The sequence below is a fragment of the Microtus pennsylvanicus genome, chromosome X (genome assembly GCF_037038515.1).
Source record: "Microtus pennsylvanicus isolate mMicPen1 chromosome X, mMicPen1.hap1, whole genome shotgun sequence".
Lineage (NCBI taxonomy): Eukaryota > Metazoa > Chordata > Mammalia > Rodentia > Cricetidae > Microtus > Microtus pennsylvanicus.
The window spans coordinates 77640-105178 of record NC_134601.1 but is presented as its reverse complement, the minus strand read 5'-3'; the positions used below and the strand labels follow the sequence as shown (position 1 = coordinate 105178).

At 40.4% G+C, this 27539-nt stretch overlaps 2 pseudogenes; one reads left to right on the top strand and one right to left on the bottom strand.

Annotated features, from left to right (window-relative positions):
• Positions 1 to 5475: 5475 nt before the first annotated feature.
• On the bottom strand, positions 5476 to 6393 carry LOC142841364 (sorting nexin-3 pseudogene; annotated as a pseudogene).
• Positions 6394 to 14151: 7758 nt separating this feature from the next.
• Positions 14152 to 18184, top strand: LOC142841635 (peptidyl-prolyl cis-trans isomerase D-like; annotated as a pseudogene).
• Positions 18185 to 27539: the final 9355 nt, after the last annotated feature.

Genomic DNA, 27539 nt, shown 5'->3' with positions numbered 1-27539 from the left:
GTTTAGACATCGTGTTCCTTCTGGCTCCGCTGTTGCTGTCGATTTTTATCATCTTAGCTTCTCACGCTAGTTCCTTGGAATAAGAATTGCACCAACGAGGTCTCTTCCGCTAGATCTGCACAGGGGATAAATTTCTCTAGCTGCTGATCTACTCCAGTATTCCTTCCAACCAGTTTCTTGGTGCTCTGTAATGAAGAAAAGTGGGAGAAGCCTTTGCAAAAGATGTTTGCTTTTGCCAAACCTAAAATGGCTCCCTTAGTTAAGATATCTTCTTCCCTGTTCCCATATCCACCCTTCCTCCATCTCAACCATCCCATTCCCCCAAGCTCTCCCCAATCCTCCCCTTCTCTCTTCTGTCTCCTCATCTCCCCTTCCCCCCACCCCACCCACCCCTGTGCTTCCAACTTTTCTCGGCTATCTTGTCTACTTCCAATATCCAGGAGGATAAATATATGTTTTTCTTTGGGTTCATCTTCTTACTTAGCTTCTCTAGGATCATGAATTATAGGCTCAATGTTCTTTATTTATGGCTAGAATCCACTTATGAGTGAGTACATACCATATTCATCTTTTTGGGTCTGGGTTATCTCACTCAGGATAGTGTTTTCTATTTCCATCCATTTGCATACAAAATTCAAGATATTGTTTTTTACCGCTGAGTAGGTGTCCAAGGAGATGTCCCCAGCTAGGTCCTTGGGCAGCAAAGAAGAGGGTGCCTGAACTGGCCTTATCTCATAGCCACACTGATGAATATCTTGCATATCACCATAGAACCTCCATCCGGCAATGGATGGAGATAGGGACAGAGACCCACATTGGAGCACTGGACTGAGTTCCCAAGGCCCAGATGAAGAAAAGAAGGAGGAAAAACAAGAGCAAGGAAGGCAGGACCGCTAGGGGTTCGTCCACCCACAAAGACGGTGGGACTGATCTAATGGGAGCTCACCAAAGCCAGCTGGACTGGGACTGATGGAGCATGTGATCCAACTGAACTCTCTGAATGTGGCTGACAATGAGGGCTGACTGAGAAGCCAATGATAATAGCACTGGGTTTTGATTCTACTGCATGGACTGGCTTTTGGGGTGCCTAGCCTGTTTGGATGCTCACCTTCCTAGACCTGGGTCAAGGGGGGAAAGCCTTGGACTTCCCACAGGGCAGGGAATCCTGACTGCTCTTAAGACTGGAGAGGGAGGGGGAGGGAAATGGGAGGAGGGGAGGAGGTGGAAATTTTTAATAAATAAATATTTTTTTTTAAAAAAAGATGTTCGCGTTTCCAATGACAGATTTTAAAGTTTGTGCATTTCTGATTTTCTAGTTAAGCTGTGGATGTGGATTTCTGTATGTTTATTTGATTCTCTTCTGTTTGGATTTGGAGGGGGATAATGAGAGATTCAATTCCTGGCACTTTTATTTCCATGGATACCTACACACAACTCATTTTGCAAAAGTCTATAGCACTGATCCAAAGGACAGAACCAAGCAAAAAGTAGCTACAAAAGTAAGTCCAATCACAAGGCAATTCAATTCAATCCAACTAAATCAAATCAAATTGAAACCTGGCAGGGTGAAAAACATCTGTAATAACTAAATTTCAGAGGTAGAAACAGGAGGATCAAGAGTTTAAGATCATCCTCAGCTATATAGTGAGTTCCAGGACAGCATGAAACACCTGAGGTCTTGTTTCAAAATTTCAAAAAAAATAACCAGATAAAATTCAATATGGACACAAAGAGTTAAATAAATGTTGCTTCTTTTAGGAAAAAAAGAGCACAATAAAATTATATAAAGATTACATGACTAACTGCTGAAGGAATGTAAAGGGCTTCACATTAAAATGAATGTTTCATGTTAATAGAGCTTAATAGACATTTGTAATCCTCCTCATATATGAAGAACCAAAATAGCTTGATATATGCCATATCTATTTATGTTAAAGTATTCAATTAAATAAATGATGCTCTTTAACATAGTATATAATTCCTGTTAATATCTGAATGTTAAGCTTAGCAGCTAACTTGATGCCTTCTTCAATGTCCCTAATGTTGTTACTCTATAATAGTCACTCATGTTTGTAGCGACCCCCAACCATGAAATTATTTTTATTGATACTTCATGACTAATTTTGTTACCGTTATGAATTGTAACGTAATAATTTTTGGAGGTTTTCCAAAGGTGTTACAACCCACATATTGAGATCCACTGCTTTAGAGCCTTAAGATAATACATAAAGATGAAGTAGGGCTTATCCCTTGGATGAAAGAATGATTTAACATTTTCTTGACTTTATTGAGGCATAATTGGGGAACAAGAATTATATATTTTTAAGACACACAAATTGTTGCCTTAGTGTATGTATACAGTATGAAATAATTGACGTGATTCAGCTAATTATTATATTTTTCCACTCTTATACTTAGCATGTTCTTTTGTATTTTGTGGGAACAGCACTATGTACCTCTGTGCTTAACAGATACATTATATATAATATATATACATATATAGATACATTATATATAATATATATTATTGTACACTAATTTTATCTGGGATTCCACTCTGTATGCTGTGAATATGTTTTATTGCCATTGGTTAATAAAGAAGCCACTTTCGGCCAATGGCTTAAGAGAGTAAAGCCAGGCAGAAAATCTGAACAAAGATGTAGAGAGAGAAAGTAGGCAGAGTCATAGAGATGCCATGTAGCTGCTGAAGGAGTCAGATGTGGAAACTTTACCTGGTAAGCCACAACCTTGTGGGGATACACAGAATAATAGAAATGGGTTAATTTAAGATGTAAGAGCTAGCTAGAAATACTCTAGAGTCATCCTCCAAGTAGTGTTGCAATTAATATAGTTTCTGTGTGATTATTTTGGGTCTGGGCAGCCAGGAATAAATGAGCAGCCTCCGCCTACATTAGGTTGCACTGTAACTTATGTGTATTATATATTATCATAGTATAACTATAATACATGATTGTTAGCTGTCGTGATAATGTTGAACACTGGATACCCAGAATTAGTCATCTCAAATACCTGAAACTTGATTTAACATTGGAAAAATATAATTGATGACATTAATGGAATAAACTAGACAAACAGCTTTGTTTTTCTCAATAAACACAGGAAAAGCATTTGCCAAAAGTTGCCATCTACCACCCAAATCAAAACTCTCAGTAAATTCATAAATGACATTCTGGACCCCCTCCCCCATACCATCATACTTAATTGTGAAAGACTGAAGGTTTGTTTGGGGTTTTGTCTATGTGGTGGAGGAAGAAAAGCCAGGGCCTTTTGATTCCTGGCCAAGTGTTCTAAAGTGACCTACATCCCAGCCCCACAGACTTTTTCATGAAGATAGCACAGTGTCCATTGGTGTCAGTCTTCAAGGTTTCTGAGAAGTTCGTACTTTTCAGGCCTTGCACAGCTTTCACTGGCTTCACACATAAGTATTTTGTGCATTTTGCTATTACTATAACTGAAAGTCTTCTTTTCAAGTTTCAGTTGTTGCTAGAACTTATGAATAAAATAGGTTAAGTATGTTGGTTTTATTTAATGTGAACTCACTAAATGGATGTGTATTACCTTGACTTTTGAATATATTCTATCAGTATTTCTATGCCATAATTTCCTCTATGAATAATATTAGGTTTATTTCTTCCTTTTCTATTGGAATAATTGTCTAAACAAAATCAATTTTATACCTATGCCTGGGAGAAGTTTTGCATCTTAATTGTTTTGACTTGTGATCTACTAATATGGTTTTAATATCAAGGCAATGCTACTGACATGCAACAAATGGGAAGTTTTTTTTCTTAACTTTTCTAATGGAATTGAAATAGTCTATTCCTTTAGCATTTTTGTTGGTCATGATTCAGTAGTAAAGTTAAAGGCTTAGGGTCATATTTGGGGTATATTTAAGCTATAAAGTCAAAGATTCTGTGGGTTCAAATTCTTGAGAGAATTTCCTTGTTTTTATCTTTCAAGGAATTTATTCACTTATTAATTTTCACTATATTGGTATATAATAGAGTTGTCCTTGGTAAGCTCATAGTGTGCAGAAAATCTGTTTTCATGGCTCCCATTTCATTGCAAATGTATTTGCTTTTTCTCTGGTTTCCCCTAATTTTCTCACTAGAGGTTTAACAAGATGTTTGTAAAGAATAGGTTTTGTTTTTATTGCCTTCCCCTGTTGTTCGTTCTGCTCTTTTCTCACTGTTTTATGCCAATTTTACTAATATTCCCTCCTACCTGCTTCCTTTGACTTTAAGTTGTGGTTTTATTCTGAACCCATTGAGAATGCTTTCCTTTCAGTTTCTACTTTGGCCTCTGTGCTGTTTCAGAACACAAGTGAATTCTTTCTCAAAGTACATTTCTTGTTTTAATTGTTTTCCTGTCGCTGGACGCTGGAGATGTCTCACTAATGAAATTCCATTGTGATCAAAGGACTTTCTTTGTACAACAAGAACACTACAAACTACTTGTGAGTTATCTGAAGGGCTCAGATATGGACTACCATGGCTGCTGTCTGGGTACTTGAGAAGAATACGTGTTCTTGCTATGTTAGACAGCGTGTTCTATAAATTTCGGTTACTTCAACTGCATTGTGCTGTTCAAATCCTAAAAGTCTATACTAATTTGGAGGCTTTTTGAGACAGTATGGTATTGAAATTCCTAGTGATAATCATGAATTTCTCCTCTTTGAGGGCTTTGGTTTATAACTTTTAGTAAATATATTTTGAAGATTTTGGATTCTATGCTCTTGAATTAGTCATTTCAATACCACAAAATAATTGTGAATCCAAGATAAATTTAATTTGGGACTAATGAAAAATTTCAAATTTTGTTTTGATTGGTGTTTAAATATCATTTACATCCCTATATTCTTAAGCAGGTTCTGCTTTTAAATACATGAAGTTGGATTTGCTTTGTTATCTTACATGACAACCCTATATTCTATATAAGATACTGAAAGCCTTTAATTTTTTCCTTTCTTTTTTATTGTTTTCATTGAGCTGTACATTTTTGCTGTTCCCTTCCCTTCCTTCTGTCTCCCCTTTTTTTGTTGGGAGACTTTTGATGACTGTTTCTATTTCTTCAGCAGTTATAGGCCTGTTTAATTTGCTTATCTGGTCTTGATTTAATTTTGGCAAGTGATATTTATCCAGAAAATTGTCAGTTTCCTTTAAGTTTTCCAATTTTGTGGAGTACAGATTTTTGAAGTATGACCTGACAATTCTCTGGATTTCCTCTGTGTCTGTTGTTATGTCCCCCTTTTCATTTCTGATTTTGGTTTTTTTGTTTATTTTTTTTGCATTTCAACTTTTATTTGAAAACAACTTAAATTTTTAGACAAATGATTTTAGTATATAAATTTGATTTTGCTTTTATACAGAATATAAAGATTTCCCTCATTAATCTTCCATGTGAAGGGGATTACAGGCCAGAAGAAAGATGCACTCTACACACAAAGTACACCAGAGACAAACAGTGTCGTGCTCCTGCACATAAATTAGGACCAAGTGGTGACATCACACATTAAGGGGGAAGAGAAAGATTCTAGCCAATCAGATTCAAGAAGCAAACAGGACACAGAATCTGCAAATAAGACCAAGACAGCAACTTTAGTCAGGACAGTGCAGGTCTATGGGGCTTGTGAGGCTACAATGTGTATAGGGACACAACAAGGAGAGTTAGGTAGAGAGGCTCAACGAGGGAGTTTTCACTAAAGCAAATGAAAAACTTCTTGTCAACTGCCAAAACAAAACAAAATGAAAGGGAGCCTGTGAGTGTTAGAACACCCAGGGCGTGTTAGAGCAGCGCCCGTGCAGCATGCTAAGTTAGTTACAGCTTCTTCATTGGTGTGGAGCAATCATTAATGGTCTCATTTTGCCTCTTCTTTCCAAACTCAGGCATGTCTTATTTTAGATGGAGTATAGCTTTTATCTATTATTTCATCCTGTAAAAACATGTGAAGACAACGTTCATTCTGGGCCAGAGGATGAGCAGCGACCTTGTTTATAAACTGTTCCAGCCCTTGCTTCCTTTCCTCGGTGAAATTGTCATCAAATATTCCATCGTCTCCTCTAAAAGGAAGCTGCTGCAAAAACGCTTTCCCAGGGAGTGGGGGAGCTACAACCTTGCTCTCTCTTTCTAGTTCACTTCGAAGCCACTCAGAGTCACTGTATCTTCTTCTAACAGTAGATTCCTTCAGCTTGAAGATAGGAAGATTTGTCTTGACCCTGATCTCGTAGGTGGTGAAGCGGCCCGGCCGACCCCCATGGTCTGCAGGTTGCTCACCTCGATCTCAAGGAAGTTGCTGGGCGGCCCATAGGCGTCATTCAGGTTCTGCAGCTTGGTGATCAGCCGCTGGGTGTCCGCTATGGTCTCCGCCATTTCGCTGTGCCATTTCTGATTTTGTTAATTTGGATATTCTCTCTCTCTGCCTTTTGGTGAGTTTGGATAAAGGTTTGTCTATTTTTTTTTATTTTCTCAAAGAACCAACATTTTGTCTCACTGATTCTTTGTATTATTTTCTTTGTTTCTATTTTGTTGATTTTAGCTATCAATTTGATTATTTCCTGTCATCTAGCACTCCTGGGTGAGTTTGCTTTTTTTTGTTCTAGAGCTTTCAGGTAGCCTGTTAACTCGCTAGTGTGGGGTTTTCCCATATTATTTATGTAGACATTTGTACTATAAACTTTCCTCTTAACACTGATTTCATTTTGTCCCATAAATTTGAGTATGTTGTGCAGTACTTTTCATTGAATTTTAGGAAGTCTTTATTTTCTTTATTTCCTCTTGACCCATTGGTGATTCAAATGAGCACTGTTCAGTTTCCAAGTGTTTGTGGGCTTTCTGAAATAGTGTTGCTGTTGTCTTCTAACTTTAAGCTATGGTGATCCGATAAGATACAGTCATTCTAGAGATCTGTCTAGAGACTTTCCCAAAAACTTGCACTAGATCTACCATAGGGTCCATATTTGATGTTATGATTTCTCTGGTTAGGTCTGATTCTATCTACTTTCTTTTTATTTTTTATTTATCTAGTTGGTTTTTGGTTTTGTGCTCTTTTATTCTGCTTTCTCTTGGGTTGTGGGATCTATTAATGATTTAAGTCTTTGAAGATTTATTCATTCTTAGCTATCTATTAGACATTGCTTTGTTATTTTAACAATTGCTTTAAAGAGTATTACATATACCTTTATATTAACCAAATATAATTTCACAATTGTACATGTTCTGGGTTTGGTGGTCTACACAAAGAGTTTCATGAGAGGCATAGAGAGACCCTGTCTCAAAAAAATTGAAAATATAAAATATCAGGCAGGAGCTAAGACTCTTACATATTCATATATCTGTCCCAGCTTTTATAATTCTATTGTCAGACATGCTATTTCTTTTTAAATTTTATTGAAAAGAGATTCTGCTCTCATACAATGTATTCCGCCCACAGTATACCCTCCTCTCACTCCTCCCAGCTCCCCCTCCACAGCTTCCTTCTTTCCCAGATCCACTCCTCCTCTGCTTCCCTTCAGAAAAGGGCAGCTGTCCCAGGGCTATCAACCAAGCATGACATAACAAGTTACAATAGGACTAGGCACAAACCCTCCTATCAAGACTGCTCAAGGCAACCCAGTAGGAGGAGAAGCATCTATCTCAAGAGCAGGCGAGTCAGGTACACACCCCATCCCACTTTTAGAAGTCCTACAAAAATACCAAGCCAACAGGTACAATATTTATGCAGAGGACCTGCTGCAGACTCATGCAGACCCCATACTTGCTACTTTAGTCTCTGTGAGCCCATATGAGTGCTGCTTAGTTAATTCGGTGGACCATGTTCTCCTGTTTTCTTCCATCCTCTCTGACTCATGCCATCTTTTCTTTCCCTCTTCTGCCATGTTCCCAAGTCTCTGAGGGGAGGGACCCAACAGAGACCTCCAATTTAGCCTCTCTCTCTCTCTCTCTCTCTCTCTCTCTCTCTCTCTCTCTCTCTCTCTCTCTCTCTCCTCTCTGCATAATGTCTGGTTGTAGGTCTCTGTACCAGTTCCCATCTGCTGCCAAAAAAAAGCCTCTTCTATGATGACTGGACAAGGCACCGGTCCATGAGTATAGCAGAATATATCATTAGGAATCATCTCATTGATTGTTGTTTTGTTTTCAAACAGCTGTGTTTGGTTCTACCCTGGGTCTCTGGTCTATCCAGCTTCCATATCTGAAGCTGTCATCAAGACAGTGCAGGGCATTGGCTCCCTCTCATGGCTTGGGCCTCAAGTTAGACTTACTTGGCCACCCGAACATGTTCTGTGCCACCATTGCCCCAGTGCACATTGCTAGAAGGGCAGATTATAGGTGGAAGATTTGCTGCTAGATTGATGTCCATGTTTCTCTTTCCATACCTGCAGAGCACCTACCTTTCCACACCAAAAGGACCAGAACATAGGGGTGAATTCTCCATGCCCACACAAGCTCGAACTTTCTACAGTCAGTAAACATAGTAGATGTTGTCCTCAGAATGGGGCTCCACTTTCAGTTTTCAGAGATGGTTTTTATGGCCTAACACCACCTGGTTTTTTAGGAATCTTCACAGGGCCCTTTTGGCCAGCAGCTCAAAGGAATGTAACTCAGTCCCAACACTGGAAGCCATGCCTAGCTACAAAAGAAGGCCAGTTCAGACTCCATAGCCTCCATTACTAGGAGTCCTCACTAGGGTCACACTCATAAACTCCAGGAAGTTTCCACTGCACTATGCTTCCACACATGCCCAATGCTCCCCCAATCCTAGTAGTTTGTACCCGCATTCTCCTCCTTCATCCTTTCTTCCCACCTGATCCTTCCCCCTTTATCCCTATCCTCCTCCAGTCCACCTGCAAAATTCATTCTATTTCCCCTTCCTCTGGAGCCCTCCTCTTTACCTGACCTCTCAGGGTCTGTGGATTGTAGCTTGATTTTCATTAACTGTTAATACTCACTTGTAAGTAAATACATAATGCCATATTTGTCTTTTTAGGTCTGTGTTAACTTATTCAGTGTGATATTTTTTTCTAGTTTCATCCAATTGCCTGTAAAATTCATAATTTCATGACCCTTACCCAGGCCCATGCCATCCCATCTCATCCCTGGACCCTCTGCTGGGTCCTTCCCCAACCCCAGAAGACTTCTGCCAAACAGGCCCAGACCACACCAGTAAGACCAGGTTAGTAAGCTATACCCTTCCCTGAACTCTTTACCTTCCTACCTTTCCCCAGGCCCACACCATCACAACTCATCCAGGGCCCCACTATTTACTGAACCCTGCCCCCAATCCCAGAAAACTTCTGCCAATGAAAACTAGACCATACCAGCCAGAACCCAGAACTCAGAGTAACCTTCTTGTTTTGTGGACTGTCCCTCCCATCTCAGCACCAGCATCACTGCTGGCCCCTATTCCAGCCCCACTGCTCTGGTTCAGCCCTCACCCATTGATGAGTAGGTGAGGAACCACCTGCCAACTACTGCCACACCACCCTAGATTATGCATCCCAAGAACCACAGCATAGCCCAACCCCTCCCATTTCATCATCTTCTCCTTGGCCAGTAATTCCCCACAATTCCAGCAGACTCCATAGATACAGATATGGTCCACACCAGTTAGAAGAACAGGTGAGTGAGCTGCCTCCCAAATGAGCTGCTCCAATCACCAGATTCTCTATTATCAGGATGCATCCTATGGCCCACCTCCTCCCATCTCAGCACCAGCATCACTGCTGAGCTCTGCCCCCAACTCCAGCAGACACTTACTGCTCTGTTATAGTCCTCACTAGTTTAGGAATAAGTGAGTGATCCACCTGCCAGCTGGACTGCCACTACCACCCCTGGATTTTGCTCCCTCAAGAACCACACTACTGCCCAACCCTTCCCACCTCATCATCCTCCCCACAACTAGCACTTTCGCACAACTCCAGCAGACTCCTTAAGCTCAGGAACAGTCTACACAAGTCTGAAGAGCTTTTCCAGAAGCCAGGTTGGTCATAGGCACTACAGAAGATATTGTGCCAGCACTGCCTGGATGCCGAGACTGGCGGGGGTACTGGGATTGAGACACGGAGGCTTCTTCTCAGGTAACAGAACAACAACCTTTATTTTTCCCCAAGCTAAAGTCTTTTATACCTTTATTACTTCTGTGGAAAACCACCAGCCAGAAAGAACACAAACATCCTTGTCAATTACAGACCACAAGGAAGTTACCCTGTCAGTCATGGGGAGTGAGGGCATCTAGATCACAACAAGAAGAAAACTCAAGCCAGGCCAGATCTAGAAACCCAAGAAGACTTTGGCTTTACTGAAGGCCAGACCAGATCAAGGAACCCAAGGTCCCCAAAACCCCACCAGAGATACCCTACTGGACCTGAAGACCCATCACTCACAAGAAACCTTGGCCACTTGGACCAGAAAACCATAGAGAAAACAGAAACCAAGAGAAAAAATACCCATTCAACAAAAACAAACACAGGAATAAACATAATAAAATTATAATCCTCCCAAATCCAAATGTCTAAATGCCAGTGTAAGAACACAATCAATAACAGAAAGAACAATTATGTCACCACCAGAATCCAGCTAAACTATGACAGTAAGACCTGAACATTCCAGTGTAGCTGAAGCACAAGAAAAAGAACTTAAAAATAACTATGAAGAGGATAGAGACCCTTAAAGAGGAAAAGAAAAACACCCTTGATGAAATGAAGAAAAAGACAAACAAAAAATGGAGGGAATCAATAAATCCCTTAAAGAATGACAACAAAGTGAAGAAAAAACAAACAGGTGAATGAAACAGTTCAAGACTTGAAAATAGAAATAGAAGGAATAAAGAAAACACAAACTAAGGGAATTCTGGAAATGGAAAATCTGGGTTAGCAAACAGGAATTGCAGATACCAGCATCACCAACAGAATATAAGAGATGGAAGAGAGAATTTCAGGCATTGAGGATACCATAGAAGAAATAGATTCATCATTCAAAGAAAATGTTAAATTCATTAAATTCCTAAAATAAAACATCCAGGAAGTCTGGGTCATCATGAAAAGACCAAAGCTAAGTAAGAACAATAGGGTTAAAAAAAAAAGAATAACTCCAATTCAAAGGCATAGAAAACTTATTCAATAAAATCATAGTAGAAACAGAAACTTTGTCTCAAAACAAACAAAACAAAACAAAAAGAGTGTAATTTCTTCTTAGCATCTCATGGATCTTTCTCCAAAATTGAATGCTTACTTGGTCAAAAAGCACCCTGTATCTTACCAGATCACTAGGGATTAAAGCTGTAGTTTAACAACACAAACTACAGAAAGACAACAAATGCAGGGAAATTGAACAACTCTCAGTTTAATTACCACTAGGCCAAGGAAGAAATAAAGAAATCAAAGACTTCCAAGAATTAAATGAAAAGGAATGCATGATATCCTATAACTTATGGGACACAATGAAAGTGCTACTGAGATGAAAGGTCATAGCACTAAGTGCCTGCATAAAGAATTTGACGAAATATCACACTAGTGACTTAACAGCACACCTGAAAGCTCTAGAACAAAAAGAAGCAGACTCACCCAGGAGGAGTAGAAGCCAAAAATAATCAAACTGAGGGCTGAAATCAATAAAATAGAAACAGAGAACAATACAAAGAATCAACAAAATATAGAGTTGGTTCTTTGAGAAAACCAACAAGATAGACAAACACTTATCCAAACTAACCAAAAGGCAGAGAGATAATATCCAAAGTAAAAAGATCAGAAATGAAATGGGGGGACATAATAGACATTGAGGAAATCCAGAGAATCGTTAGGTCATACTTCAAAAACCTGTATTCCACAAAATTGGAAAACCTAAAAGAAATAGAAAATTTTCTTGATATATACCACATACTAAAATTAAATCAAGATCAGACAAACAATTTAATTAGACCTATAACCCTTAGGGAAATAGAAATGGTCATTAAAAGTATCCCCACCCCCAAAAAAAGCCCAGGTAAATATGGTTTCAATGCAGAATTCTATCAAAATTTCAAAGAAAGGTTAATACCAATACTCCTCAAACTGTTCCACACAATAGAAACAGAAGGAATATATTCAGATTCAATTTATGATGCCACAGTCACCTTGATATCCAAACTACACAAAGACTAAATAAAGATAACACAGACCAATTTCCTTCATGAATATTGATGCAAAAATGCTGAATAAATTACTGGCAAACAGAATCCAAGAACACATCAAAAAGATCACCCACCCTGATCAAGTGAGCTTCATCCCAGAGAAGCAGGGATGGCTCAACAAATGAAAAGGTGTCAATGTAATCCACCATATAAGTTGACTAAAAAAAAAATACATGATCATCTCATTAGATGATGAAAAAGCCTTTGACAAAATCCAACACTGCTTCATGATAAAAGTCTTGGAGAGATCAGGGATACAAGAAACATACCTAAAATAAATCAAAACAATATATAATAATAATATAATATAAGCAATATACAGCAAGCTGACAGCCAACATCAAATTAAATGGAGAGAAACTCAAAGCAATTCCACTAAAATCAGAAACAAGACAAGGCTGTCCATTCTCCATATCTACTCAATATAGTAATGGAAGTTCTATCTAGAGTTATTAAGACAACAAAAGAAGATCAAAGGGATACAAATAAGAATGGAAGAATACAAAGTATTTGTATTTGCAAATGACATAGTAATATATATGAAATATTACCAGGGAACTCCTACAGCTGATAAACACCTTTAGCAAAGTAGCTGGATATAAGATTAACAAAAAAAATCAGTAGCTCTCTTATATACAAATGATAAAAGGGCTGAGGAAGAAATCAGTGAAATGGTACCCTTCACTATTGCCACAATGTAAAATAGTTTTGGGTAACTTTAACCAAACAAGTCAAAGGCCTTCTAGTCTTTGAAGAAAGAAATTAGAAAAGACATAAGCAGATGGAAAGATCACCCACACTCATGTATTGGTAGAATTAATGTAGTATACATAGTAATCTTACCAAAAGCAATATACAGATTCAGTACAATCTGCATCAAAATCCCAATACATAGAGCTCAAAAGAACAATACTCAACTTCATATGGAAAAACAAACAGCCCAGGATAGCTAAAACAATCATGTACAATTAAGGAAATTTCTTTTTTATTTGTTTTTGTTTTTTAAAGACAGGGTTTCTCTGTGTAACAGTGTAGACCAGGTTGGCCTTGAGCTCACAGAGTTCGCCTGTCTTTGCTTCCCGAGTGCTGGGATTAAAAGTGTGTACCACCACTGCCTGGCAATAAAGGAACTTCTGCAGGTATTGCCATCCCTGACTACAAGCTCTACTATAGAGTTATAGTAATGAAAACAGCTTGGTATTAGCATAAAACAGACACAGGGATTAATGGAATCAAATTAAAGACCCTGACATAAATTCACACACCCATGAACACATGATTTCTGACAAAGAAGCCAAAAATATACAATGGAAAAAAGAAGGCATCTTTAAAAACTGGTGCTGGCATAACTGGATGCTGGCATGTAGAAGAATACAAATTGATCCATATCTATCACCCTGCATAAAACTAAGTACAAGTGGATCAAAGACCTCAACATAAATCTGGTAGAAGAGAAATTTGGAAATAGCCTTGAACTTACTGGCACAGGAGAAAATGTCCTGAATAGAACATTTGTAGCACAGACACTAAGATCAATAATTAATAACTGGGACCTCATGAGACTGAAAAGCTACTGTAAGTCAAGGGACACTGTCAATAAGACAAATCACCAGCCTAAAGAGTAGGGAAAGATATTCACTAACCCTACATCGAACAGGCAACTGATCTCCAAAATATATAAAGAACTCAAGAAACTAGACATCAAAAAACTAAATAATATAATTAAAAATTGGGGTATAGATCTAAACAGAATTCTCAACGGAAGCATCTCAAATGGTAGAGAAACACTTAACAAATTGTTCAACATCCTTAGTCATCAGGGAAATGAAAATCAAAATGACTTTGAGATTCCATCTCACACCTGTCAGAATGATCAAAATCAAAACACCAATGACAGCTTATTCTGAAGAGGATGTGGAGCAAGGGAAACACTCTTCCATTGCTGGTGTGAGTGTAAATTTATACAGCATGTTTGGAAATCAGTATGACAATTTCTCAGAACATTGGGAATCAGTCTACCTTAGGACCTAGCAATACCACTCTTGAACATAAACCCAAAGGATGCTCACCCATACTACAAGGACACTTGTTCAACTATGTTCAAATTCATAGCAGCTTTTTGGTAATATCCAGATCTCCCTGGGAAGGAGAAATAGAAGAGATCTCCTGGGTGGACTGGAAGTGGGTGGGGGATAGGTACATGAGAAAAATTAGGTTGGGATTGGATAGAGGGGGGGAGTAAGTGAAAGGGATGACTGGATGGGGGAACAAGATATTTCATTCTTAGGTAGAAACCTAATATAAGGGGAAGTCCCAGGAATCTACAAGGATGACCAAAGTTAAGCCTCCCAAGCAATAGTGAATACATAGCCTGAACTGGCATATCCTGTGTTCTAGTGAAAGGATTGGGACACTACACTACAGCCAAATATTAGGCTAAGCATAAGGGATCCTGCTAAAGAGAGGGAGAAAGGATTGTAGGAGCCAGACAGGTCAAGGACATCACAAGAAAACCCAAAGAAACAACTAACCTGGGCTCCTAGGGGCTCACAGAGACTGAATCAACAGCCAAGGAGCCTGCGTGGAACTGACCTAGGCCATCTACATATTATGAGAGTTGTGTAGCTTAGTCTACTTGTGGGACTCCTAGAGGGATCGGGGGCTGTCCCCATGGCTATGGCTGGCTCTTAGGAACCTGTTCTTCATACTGGGTTGCCTTGTCCAGCCTTAATACAAGTGTAGGAGCTTAGTCTTACCTCAACTTGTTATGCCATGTTTTGTTGGCTCCCATGGGAAGCTTGCCCCTTTCTGAATAGAGAAGGAGAGGATGGGGGCAGGAAACAGGAATGGAGGGAGGTAATGGGAGGAAAGGAGGGAGGGGAAAGTGTGGTTGGGATATAAAATAAATAAATAAATTACCTTAAAAAGGGAACAGGAAAAAATAGTTTGGTTATACCCAAACCACTCAATAAAATCTTGGAAGGCAAAAAATATATAAATATATTTTAAGTAACTATAATCCACCAGAAGATGCATAAAAGGTCCCTGATAGAATTCAATACCCCTTCATGATAAAAGTCCTGGAGACATTAGGAATACAAGGAACATACCTCAACATAATAAAGGTAATTTATAGCAAACCTATAGCCAACATCAAATTAAATGGAAAGAAACTTGAAGTATTTTCACTAAAATCAAGAACAAGACAAGGTTGTCCACTCTCTCTGTATCTATTCAATACGGTACTTGAAGTTCAAGCTAGAGCAATAAGACAACTGAATGTTGATTGGGGTTTCTATCCCACCAGGTCCCAAAGCTGTTTAGTCCCAAATAAACACACAGAGGCCTACAATAATTATAAACTGATTGGCCTATTAGTTCAGGCTTCTTCTTATTAACTCCTTCTTACAACTTAAATTGGCCCATTATCCTTGTCTATGTCAGCCACATGGCTTGGTTCCTTTTTTGGTGAGGCAGTCACATCTTGTTTGCTTTGTGTCTGGCTTCCTCTCTGTCTGGATGATAACTGCAGACTGAAACTTCCCTCTTCCCAGAATTCTCGTTGCCCCACCTCTACTTCCTGCCTGGTCACTGGCCAATCAGCATTTATTTAAAATACAAGTGACATAGTACAGGCCATTGTCCCATAGCCACTGAAGAAGATCAAGAGGATACAAATTGGAAAGGAAGAAGTCAAACTTTCACTATTTGCAGATTATATGATAGTATACATAAGTGACCCCCAAAATGCCTCTAGGTAATTCCTACAGCTAATAAACACTTTTAGCAAAGTGGCTAAATATAAGACTTAAAAAAAAATCAGTAGCCTTCCTATATACAAATGACAAACAGACTGAGAAAGAAATTGGGGAAATCACTCTTCACAATAGCCTCAAATAATATAGAACATTGTGGGGTAACTCTAACCAAGCAAGTGAAAGACCTGCATTATAAAAATAAGTCTATTGGGATTGGAGAGATGGCTCAGTGGTTAATAGCACTGACTGCTCTTCCAGAGGACTCTGGTTCAATTCCCAGCCCTCACATGGCAGTTTACAATTCTGGTTCCAGGGGACCTAACACCTTCATACAAATGCACATAAAATTAAGTAATAATTATTGAAAACAAAAAAATAAAAAACCTTCAATTCTCAGTCCTGCTTCCCGGTACCTGGACTGAAGATGTTGCCCCCACCCTGACCTGCCAAGCCCTCCCAACTCCAAAAACCCTCGGGTCTTCTTTGATTTGAACATGGACAGGGAGCAAGTTGGATGAATTGTTTTAGAATTGTTGGCAGATGTCAAATTTTCTTGCATTGTGTACAGGAGAAAAAGGCACTGGATCCACAACTGAGAAACCTTTGCACATTTTAAAGGATGCCATTTCCATCAAGTTACTAAGAGACTTATGATTCAAGGCAGAAACTTCTCAAGTCAGAATGGGATAGGTGAAGAAATTACTTATGGAGAAAAATTTGAAAATGAAAAATCTTTACAAGCATAGTCAAGAGGGTTTGCTGAGCATGACAAATGCAGGCCCCCAATACAATTGGGTCTCAGTTCAGTATCACAACATTTCCGACTCCATAATGATGGGAAATGTAGTATTTGGTCAAGTAATTGAAGGAGTAGGTGTGGCAAGGATGCTTGATAATGTAGAAGTAAGGGGCAAAAAACAACAACAACAACAAAAAAAAAACCCTGCCAAACTCTGTGTTGTTATAGAATGCAGAGACCTAAAAAGAAAAGGTGATGGGGGAATATTCCCCAAAGATGGCTCTGGTGACGGCTGTTCTGATTTCACCAAGGATATAGGTATAGATTTAAAAGATGTAGGTAAGAATTTGTTAATAGCTAAAGACTTAAGAAATGGAAATAATTTTTTCAAATCTCAAAACTGGAAGATAGCTTCTAAAACATGTAAAATTTTTAGGGTGTGTGGGTAATTCAAAGGCTTTTATTGAGACAGCAGATACATCCAGACTGCAACCTATATCTTTAAGCTGTTTACCGAGTATTGGTGCTTGTAAATTGAAGATGTCAAGTTGGCAGGGAGCAACTGGCAGTTGTTTGGAGGCTTTTGAAATGGGCCCATCAAATACCAAAGCACTATATATAAAATGCAAGGATGGCAAGGATTAAAAGAATATGATCCAGCATTGGCCAATCTTTTTTTTTCTTTTTTAAACTGATTTTTATTGAGCTCTACATTTTTCTCTGCTCCCCTCCCTGCCTCTATCTTCCCCCATTCAACCATCCCCCAAGGTCCCCATGCTCCCAATTTATTCAGGAGATCTTGCCTTTTTCTACTTTCTACTTCCTATGTAGTTTAGTTCTATGTACGTCTCTCTTAGTGTTCACATTGTTGTCTAAGTTCTCTGGGATTGTGGTTTTGTAGGCTGGTTTCCTTTGCTTTATGTTTAAAAATCACTTATGAGTGAGTACATATGATATTTGTCTTTCTGTGTCTGGGTTACCTCACTCAAAATAATGTTTTCTAGCTCCATCCATTTCCATGCAAAATTCAAGATGTCATTATTTTTTCTGTTGTGTAGTACTCCATTGTATAAATTACCACATTTTCCTTATCCATTCTTTGGTCGAGGGGCATTTATAGTCAAAACAATCCTGTGCAATAAAAGAACTTCTGGAGGCATCACAATCCCTGAATTCAAACTCTACTACAGAGCTACAGTACTGAAAACAGCCTGGCATTGGCATAAGAACAGATAGGAGGACCAATGGAACTGAATTGAAGACCTGGATATTAATCCACACTCCTCCGAACACCTGATTTTTGACAATGAAGCAAAAAATATCAAATGAAAAAAAGAAAGCATATTTAACAAATGGTGCTGTCATTGGTCAATCGTAGGGAGACACAGGAGGTAGTCCCAGGAGATAGAGCTGCTATCCAGGGAGAAAATTGCTTAAAGTCAAACAAATGATAAAGGCACAGAAAGGTAAAGAGAAGGAAATACATGCAAAAATGTTTGCTTAATGTCTTAAGTTTTGCTTAACTATTACACATCAATTATATAACAGATAATGTAAATTACTATAATACACATGATCCCTGATGGGTTTGCCTTGATTCATTGTCACTATTGTTTACGTACGAGTACTGACATATAAGTTCGTTCTTAATAAAGTACTATGTAATACAAAAAGAAAATCTTCTGGTCTTTGAAGACAGATAGATCTTCCATGCCCTTGGATCAACAGGATTAACATAGTAAAAAATGACCATTTTACCAAAAGCAATTTACAGACTCAGTACAATACCCAGAAAATTCCAACACAATTCTTTCCAGACCTTGAAAGAACAGTACTCGGCATCATACAGAGATGTTATTTCTCTATATATGGCATACACTCAATAATATATACATTTCTTTAAGCTAACTATTTTAAAGAGTAAATAAGCAACAGAAAAACCTAAAGTAGTTACACCGCATGGTTTATGTGATTTGGGCACTACCTGGTCCTTTATTTCTTTTATTAAATTTTTTCATTTATTTTATACACCAACCATAGTTTCCCCTCCCTCCTCTCTTCATATTCCCTCCCCCCCACCTCCTGTCTACTGCCCCTATACTTTCCTCCTCCTTCAGAAAGGGGCAGGCCTCCCATGGGAGTCAACAAAGCATGACAAATCAAGTTGATGCAGGACCAATTACCCACCCCCCACCCCCAGCATCATGGCTGAGTGAGGCATCCCAGCACTGGCAATAATACCTGGCCCTTCCTGTGGATCCCTGTTTCCCTCTAGATCCATTTGCCTTCCCCCTGAAGTGCTTCCTTAGCCATTCTGGGTTGACAGAGTTGCTTCCCTTCGCCAGTTAAAGATCTTGCCAAGCAGTCCACTTGTTCACCACGTCCCCACTGACAAACAGCCCATCACCATCCTCACCTCTATTTCTCTGGACTTACCATGATTCCCTGCCCCCTCCCCCAGGTACTTTTGTTTTGTTTTTTACATCGAGTTATCATGTGCTTCAGTCAGCTTTCCTTAGTGTTCCCTGTGCTTAAAGTTCATGGAACTTAAATCTATGACTTTGTAATTCATCAGACATGGATCTTAAAAAGTATTTTTATTCAGGTATCTCCCCTTGAAAGAGATGCTAATTGTCTGTGTCTTAAAGCTCACTGGTATTTTAATTGTTGATTTTGTCTCCCCCTCCCCATATATTTCATTTTGTAGTTTCTATTGCCGGGTCTTTGGGTTCATGAATCCTTTGTTATGTCTGAGCTTACCCAGTACAGTTTTTATTTTCCATATTATAATTTTCATCAATATACCAGTAAGTTTATTCAGGTTGGCTTTAAATCTTCCACATCTCTACCTCTTTGAAGATACATTTGTGGTTGTAGTTAGTAGTTGCTTTATTTTCTTCTTCTTTTTTGTTTGTTTGTTTTTGAGACAGGGTGTCTCTGTGTTGCTTTAGAGCCTGTTCTGGAACTTGCTCTGTCGACCAGGCTGGCCTGGAACTCACAGAGATCTTTGTGTGTTTGCCTCCTGAGTGCCGGGATTAAAGGCGTACACCACCACTGCCTGGCTTCCCTTTCTTCTAAAATACATATTTCTGCTTTCTTTCTACCTGAGCTAGAGTCACATCAGTATCAGTGAATTCCCCCCTCAATCTGGTTGTATTTCAACTGTGTCTTTGTACATGTGAAAGCTTTTCTGTGGATGTCAGATATTTCAACTTTTATCTTATTGGATATAGGATTTTTTTTTATTTCTAAAAATACTTTTGAGCTTTTCTCATTCTTTACTGTCATGTTCTCTAGGTACTTGGAAGAGATCAATTCCTCAGATTGTTAGGTGGCACCAGAACCACATTGAGCCTATGGGGAATTTATTCTCCACTCCTGAAACAGGAGTATTTGGGATGTTCTACCCAACATACCTGCTCGTTTAGTAAAGTGCTGGCTGCAGGGAACAGCTGTTGCCCTCAGTTCAGTTTAGTCTACTTAGACTGTTGGTAGGGGTTGCAAGTTTGCTGTTTGAGCACTTAGCCCCCAGCAGGTGGCACTGTAGGGGGAGTGTGTGGAGCATCCCAGGCCTGTAGCATGAGGGCAGGGCCTTTGAAGGCTGTTACACTTACCACTCACTGAATCTGATCTGTAAGCTTTGCATCCTGTCCATTGCCACATGAGGAGTCTCCACCATGTGCCGCGGTCACCATTAACAGCACCGTGATGGCATTGGTGACACTTTTCCTGGGCAGGGAACCCATGTCAGACCAAATTGTGGGTGAGGACTTTACACAACAGGGGTGATTCTTAAGCACTTGCACCACTAAAAGCCCACTCTCTCATGGGTGAAGACTCATGGAATCTGCATCTATCTGAATCTCCGGAGGAGGTGGATGACTCCAAAGCAACATTGTTCTCCAGACCCAACAGAGCTGATGCACATAGGACCTCACAGAGACTGTGACATCACTAAAGAGATCTGCAGGAGCTCAAGCCAGATAAAATCTCAGCATGGAGGAGGGGAACTGGTCACAAAGCCCTACACCTAGCCAAGTAGCTGTTTGTGATTGATAGCTGCTTTCTCAATGGAGTGACACTGGGTATGGCAAATACACCCCAGAACAGGCCACATGCCCAGTGGTTTCCAGTATAAATAGGACTCCATGGTTTTGTTTTAAAGGACTGTTTTGTTTGTTTTAAGCAAGAGAAAGAACATGATGTTGAGTTGGGAGGAGTTGGGGAAATGGGAAAGTATGATAAAAATAAATGTAAAATTTAGGGCTGGAGAGATGGCTCAGTCATTAAAGGCTAGGCTCACAACCAAAACATAAATGTAAAATTAAAAAAAAGGAAAGATTAAAGGTAAAATATCTATGTTGAGGCAGGGCTGAGGGGATGGCTCTTGCAGAGGACCTGACTTCAGTCCCCAGACCCCAAATGGTGGCTCACAACTGCTTGTTATTCCAGTTCCAAGGGATCTGACACCATCTTATGACCTCCGTGGGCAAATCCACCGACTCACATGCAGTAAAATACCCATACACATAAAATTAAAACAAACAGAACCTGAAATAATAATAAGATATATCTGTTGTTCTAGATAGTGCTCTTATCCAGAGGACCCGGGTTCAGATTGCAGTACCTACTGACAGCCATCTGTAACTGTGAGGCCACCCTGGGCTATTTAGCCAATGTTTATTTAGCCCATGGTACATAGGAACACACACACACACGTTCTCCACATAGTCTGTACATTTATATATTTACTTCACCATTATAGTGATTCCATATCATAAGTATTGTTGCCATCCACATTGTACACAAGAAACTAAAGGCCCAGAGAGACTGAATAAGTAGCTCCCAAATCACAGAGCAACTAAGATGTTACCCATGATTAAGTCATGCCTCCTAGTCATCCTGATCATTGTGAGGTCAGGAGGCAACCTGGGCCTTCACTATGTAACCATATGAAGCAGGCAGTAGATACAGGAAACTGAGAAACACCCAAGATGGCACATTCACGGCTCATGTCCTAGACTCTGGAAACTACTCGCTCTCCTCTCTATGATTTAGAAAAAGAACAGAAAGTCAAGGCAGGCCAGATACTGGTTCTCAGACTTTATTAATGGGAAGGGTTATATGAAAGAGAGAGATATGAGTGTGTGAGGGGAAAGGTGAGAACGTTAGTTTGTTTGCAGTCATTATTTACTGCAGTGAACCAGTACAATTCTGTGATTGGAAATATTGGCACAGCATGAAAAGAACAGAAAAGCTTCTCGCCACGGACTCTGTCGTCATCTAGTGGTCGAAGATGTGAATGACACTTCACACAGAATGTGCCTGGGAGGTCCAGCAGTGAACAGTAAGGACCATGACTAGAAGAGGAGAAGAGCCAGGGCTGTGAGAACAAGACACCCAGTCACTGTGAGGAGCTGCTCTGATGCGTTTCCTGGCAATTGTTGTCACGTTATCCACAGTGGGCGCTATGATGCATAAAACTGATGTCACAAAGCTCCTGAAAACCAGTGCTGGATCCATGAATTCATGTGTTCCGGGTTGAGACCAAGTCTCCACCCATCTAGCCATAGTCTTGAGGAGATAGGAACCACAGGAAGGGCCTTGGCCCTGTGCTTCCTGCTTCCTATTCTGGAGGGCTTCCTGGCAAGAGATGGGCACCCCTAGGAGTCAGAGAACCTGACAGGACCTGCTCTGTAGGGACCATCTCCTTTCCTTGGCCAGAAGGGACTGGCAATACACCCTGCTGCTCTCCCCTCTGTTCAGCATTCCTGGGGCCCTTCTCAGCCTGAATAACCCCTCATTCTTACCTTCCAGGTTTAAGGTCTGAGGATTCTGCCTCCTCCCCAAGCTGAAGCCATCCATCTACTACTGCAGTCAGCTTCAGTGCCCTTCACGTCACGACCAAATCAACTCGCTCTGTCTCCATGGTCCCAGGTAGGCTGAATTGCCCATTCTTGCATAAAGGGCATTATTGTTGGTCAGGCCTGAAACATGAGCAAGAAAGAAACTTCCAGATGGCTAGACTCACACTGACTGGTGTACTGTTTCATCATCTCTTTCCACTCAGCATGATTCTGGGTAGCCTGTGCTGGTTGTCACTGGCTGCTTTCTTCTCTGAGAGCTGGTGCACTGCCCCAAATGAGCTGAGGAATAACCAAGATCTGAATCAGATGTCCAGACACCAGCCTGTCTCCATTGTGCCGAAGGAAAAAGAATAAAAAGACCTAGGATTTGGAATGTGATGGCAGTTGCCAGTGAAGCTGTTAGGCATAAGGTGAGCTCTAGCAGAGAACAACAGACCACAAAAGACAGGCCATAGAACAATGGGTAGGCAGGGTAAGGTCCTGAGATGACATAAAGATAATGGTGTTGGCCTCCCTGAGATCAAGAGAGAAGGAGATGGCAGTGGGAGACTCTGGATGGCCCAGCTCAGGACCTTCCAAACAGGAAGTGACCAACAATGGGGGACGGTGGTCCATATTAGCTGGATCAGATTAAAACAGCCTCAAGACTTCCTCTGCAAGGTGGCATGTAGAGAGCTCTAACCCTTTCCCCAGTAAACTTTCAAGTTAGCTTTGTCTTTTCTTTCTTTTTTTCTTTCTTCCTTCCTTTTTTTCTTTTTCTTTCCTTCTTTCTTTCTTTCTATCTTCCTTCCTTCCTTTCTTCCTTCCTTCCTTCTTTCCTTCATCCCTTCCTTCCTTCATTCTTGTTTATCTGAGTTTTTCTGTGTATCCCTGGCTGATCTGGAACTTTCTCTATAAACCAGATTGGCTAAGAACTCAGAGATTCATCTCCCTCTGCCTCCAGAGTTCTGGGATTAAAGGAATGCACCACCATGCCTAACAAACTTCAGCTGTTTCTTAAACTTCTTTACATATTCTTGCATCTTATACACCTACTTACTTATAACAGATTGAATTATAGGTAACCTGGGCTTCTGAGGAAGCACAGCCTTTTCCTAAAAGTATCCATTCTAGGGAGAGCACAAAGGAGAGATGGACAGTGAGAAGAGAAATTTAGGGCCTGTGCCTACCAGGATCTAGGTTGCTGCATGTCGAATTGGCTATATTACTTGCCTCTTTGATTGCTCTGCTTACACTCTTGAGTACTTGACCAACTACTGCATCCTATTGGAATTCTTCCCTTTCGAAAAGAAGAAGGATCAAATGAAGAAATGAATGAAGGAAAGACAGACAAAAAGAAGAAAGGAAGAAAGAGTGCTGCTAAGGTCAAGACCAGAGAAAAACAGAGATCCTCTCTACTTCATAAGAAAAACCAGTGAGGTAACTGGAAGTAGGGTCAGGAGACAGGAATTAAATAGGGTAGTATCACCTGATTTCTTAGCACTGATACCTGAATTAGATAGGGTAGTATCACCTGATTTCTTAGCACTGATACCTGAACCTCCTTTCAGGCAAATCAAATTAGCATTTGAGCATAAGATTCAAAATTCACTCACTCTCTCTCCCTCTCTCTGTGTGTTTGTGTGTGTGGGTGGGGGGGTATTGTGAGGTTGTAGTGGTGTGTGTGGTATATAAGCTCCTAGTATGATTTCCTGATGTGTCCAGGAAGGAGAACCTCCACACCAGATGATCAAATGTGTGTGTGTACGTGTGTCTGTGCACAGTCACGCGTGTCTCTGCACATTTGAGGTTGATGCCTATATACAGGTTTGAGTGTGTTTTCTCGTGTCTTGTCCACTTTTTTTCTGAGACAGAGTCTTTCATTGGCCTGAAGCTCACAAAATAGGGTAAGCTGTCTGACCAGTAAACCCCAGGAACATTATGTATCCACAGTTTTGTGCTGGGATTCCACAACTGGAGTTTTATGTAGATTCTGGGGATTGCAAATCAAGCACCTTGTTAATTGAGCTTTCCCCTCAAATCCTAGGATGAAGTTTTAATTGGGATACAAAATAATCAGTTAGAAATGTGGTTTTTAAAAAGTGGATTTATTTTTTTTTAAAAAAGGCGGGGGGGTGTATTCTGAAAACATTGACTTTGATCCTGAGTTCTAAGTGTTTTCCAAATCAGCTAGGGCTCCAAAAGACCAAGGTATTATTCCACCAAAACCCAAGTTGGTGAGCCAAAGAGTTTAAAACTTACAGCTAACGGATGAGGAGTTACTTACAGGAGCAAAGCAGCGACACCACAGAAAGTCTGACTGCAGCAAGGAAAGATTCCTTCTCTGTAGCCAGATAGATGGAAGTGCCTGCCCGTCAGTCGACCGTTCACACTCTCAGTACTCCAGTGTCTCCAGAGGCTACAGAAACACAAGTAACTGGGTCAGAATCACACACAGATGACAAGGAAATACTTCGAGGAGAGGCTGGAATCTCAGGTGAGAGTCTAATAACTCCCACTCCAGGTTAAATGCCCTTGTATAAAGAACCATCAGCAGGCCGGTGGTGGTAGGGTGTGTAACAAGGAAGCTCAGTAAGTCGTGGAAAGCAAGCCTGTAAGCAGCATTCCTGCCATGGCCTCTGTATACTGGTATATTTGTGTTAAAATGAATAAAGCTTGCCTGAAAATAAGCGGGCAAAGCAGCCACACTCCTCAGCTATACAGGACCGCGGGGGGGGGGGGGAGCAAAACTTTAATCCCAGTGCTCAGGAGGCAGAGGCAGGCAAGTCTCTGTGAGTTCAAGGCTATTCTGGGCTATACAAGATTGATCCAGAAACAGATATCAGTGTTTGGGAATCACACATGTTTAATCCCAGTACTGGAGAAGGGGAGACAGGAGCAATATGAAGAGCAGAGAGAGGAATATAAAGGGGGAGAGACAGGAACTCAGGAGTGTGGAGTCTGATAATTTGTGGAGACAGGATCATCAGCTTGAGTCTGAAGACTTGGTAGAGGTCAAAGGTCTCTCTAGTGGTTGGCTGCTTTGTATTTCTGATCTTCAGCTTGGACCCCAATACCTGCCTCTGGGTTTTTATGATTCTGCTACACCTCTGGTTTGATTTCTGCTTCGAGATTCCTTCCTTGATTTCCTTACACAGTGGACTACAACTGTAAACTTAAATAAAGCATTTCAACTTGCTTTTGACCACAGTGATTACAATTTAAAATTAAGACAGCATATTCCCAAGTGGGGGATAAACCAGACACCTTAAACCTCACATTTGAGCCGTGCATAATCTTCAGCGTGACACAAACCCTGCATTCAGAGCCCCTAACCACCATAAGGCCACTTGCTTTTAAGAATTTTTTTTTAATTTTAGGCATTTATATATTATGGTAATGTTGCAAAAATAAGACAGAATATTCCCAAATGCCCTGAACCTGGTTGATTCTTTTGTTACGATTTTGAGTGGATGTGTCACAATTGTTGAGCCAATCAAGGCATTCCTAATTACTAAATCCATGGTTTATTCAGATATCCTTATCTTTTACCATTACTCTTTACCATTGTCCATTACAATATCCCACAAAGACACTAATTCATACAGCAGTGGTTCCCATGGCTTTTTGTAAGACATATATATATATATATATATATATATATATATATATATATATATATTGTGTTGAGGAATCATTTATACTTCTAGGGTAAAATGAAACGTTAGTGTGTTGCATCCTTCCCTACTGTCTTTATCTCAATGGAGTCACCTTTGGGAAGAGCATGTGTACATTTGATCATGATGAGGCTTCCATGAGAAGTTCTTTTCTGAAGTACATCACCTCCATCAAGGTTGCAGAGAACATCAAGTTCTTCATGTTGTATATTGTTCATTTTATAAAAGCTCCCTCCAGAAATGGAAGCCTCACAGACATGGTGGCTGTCCTTGTGTTAATGTCGACCTACCACAGTGTCAACTGAGAGGGAAGCCTCTAATGAGAAACTGCCTACATCAGATGAAGAGGTTGGTCTTTGGACACATGTGTGTGTGGTTTCCCTGATTATTAATTCACAAAAGAGGTCCCGGTCCGCTGTAGGCAATACCATTCCTAGGGAGGAGGCTCTAGGTTAGATAAAAGTACCAGCGAAGCACGAGCCTATGGGCAAGCCAGAGAAGGGACTAGCTAATGTAAGACTTTAAGACAATCCTGAAGCCATTTCTGACTATTCTAAATCCTCTCAGCCTCCGTGCCATAGTGCTTCCCCTCCTCCCCTGGGAACTAAGGACCTTATAGCTACACACGCAGGTAATCAGTTCCTGAACAATTACCCGTATACGTACGTTTTGATTCAGTCCCCTGGGAAACGGGGTCAAAATGACCTCTGACCTCATCTGATCTGGCAACAGCTCTCTAGTCAATTATTGGTAATAGCCCTTCTGAATGAGCCATTCACAACCCCCCTTGATTCTGTGGCCTTCTCCTTTAAAAGTAGCCTGTGCACACTATTCGAGGTCTCTCGGCTTCCTGAATGCTGAGGGACCCTGTCATGACAGAATTAATAAAATCCTCATGCCTTTGCTTCAGCTATGGTGTGAGAGGTGGTCTCTGGCGGTGACTCCTCCTCGGTGTTTGGACGCTGGAGTCCACTCTTCCTTCCAGGCTTCCTTCCTCCAGGTTCTTGCCTTGAGTTCCTGCCCCGATTTCCCCAGTGATGAACTGTGACTTGGAAGCCTGTGCCAAATAAACCCTTTCTTATCTAAGCTGATTTTGTGTTGGAGTGTTTTAGAACAATGCCAGAAACTGCTACTGTGGCCCACTCTGTTGGCAGACACAGGCAAAGGAAGGCACATTCCAGACTAGTCTGGGCGATATAACGAAACACTGAATCAAAAACTAAAACCCAAACCGTGGTGATAACCACAAAATGAAAGTGTAAATCCACTCTTAGGAATACAGGTCGCTGACCAACATTATTCTGCTGTGTCATGTTATGCCAATGCCTGTCTCTGA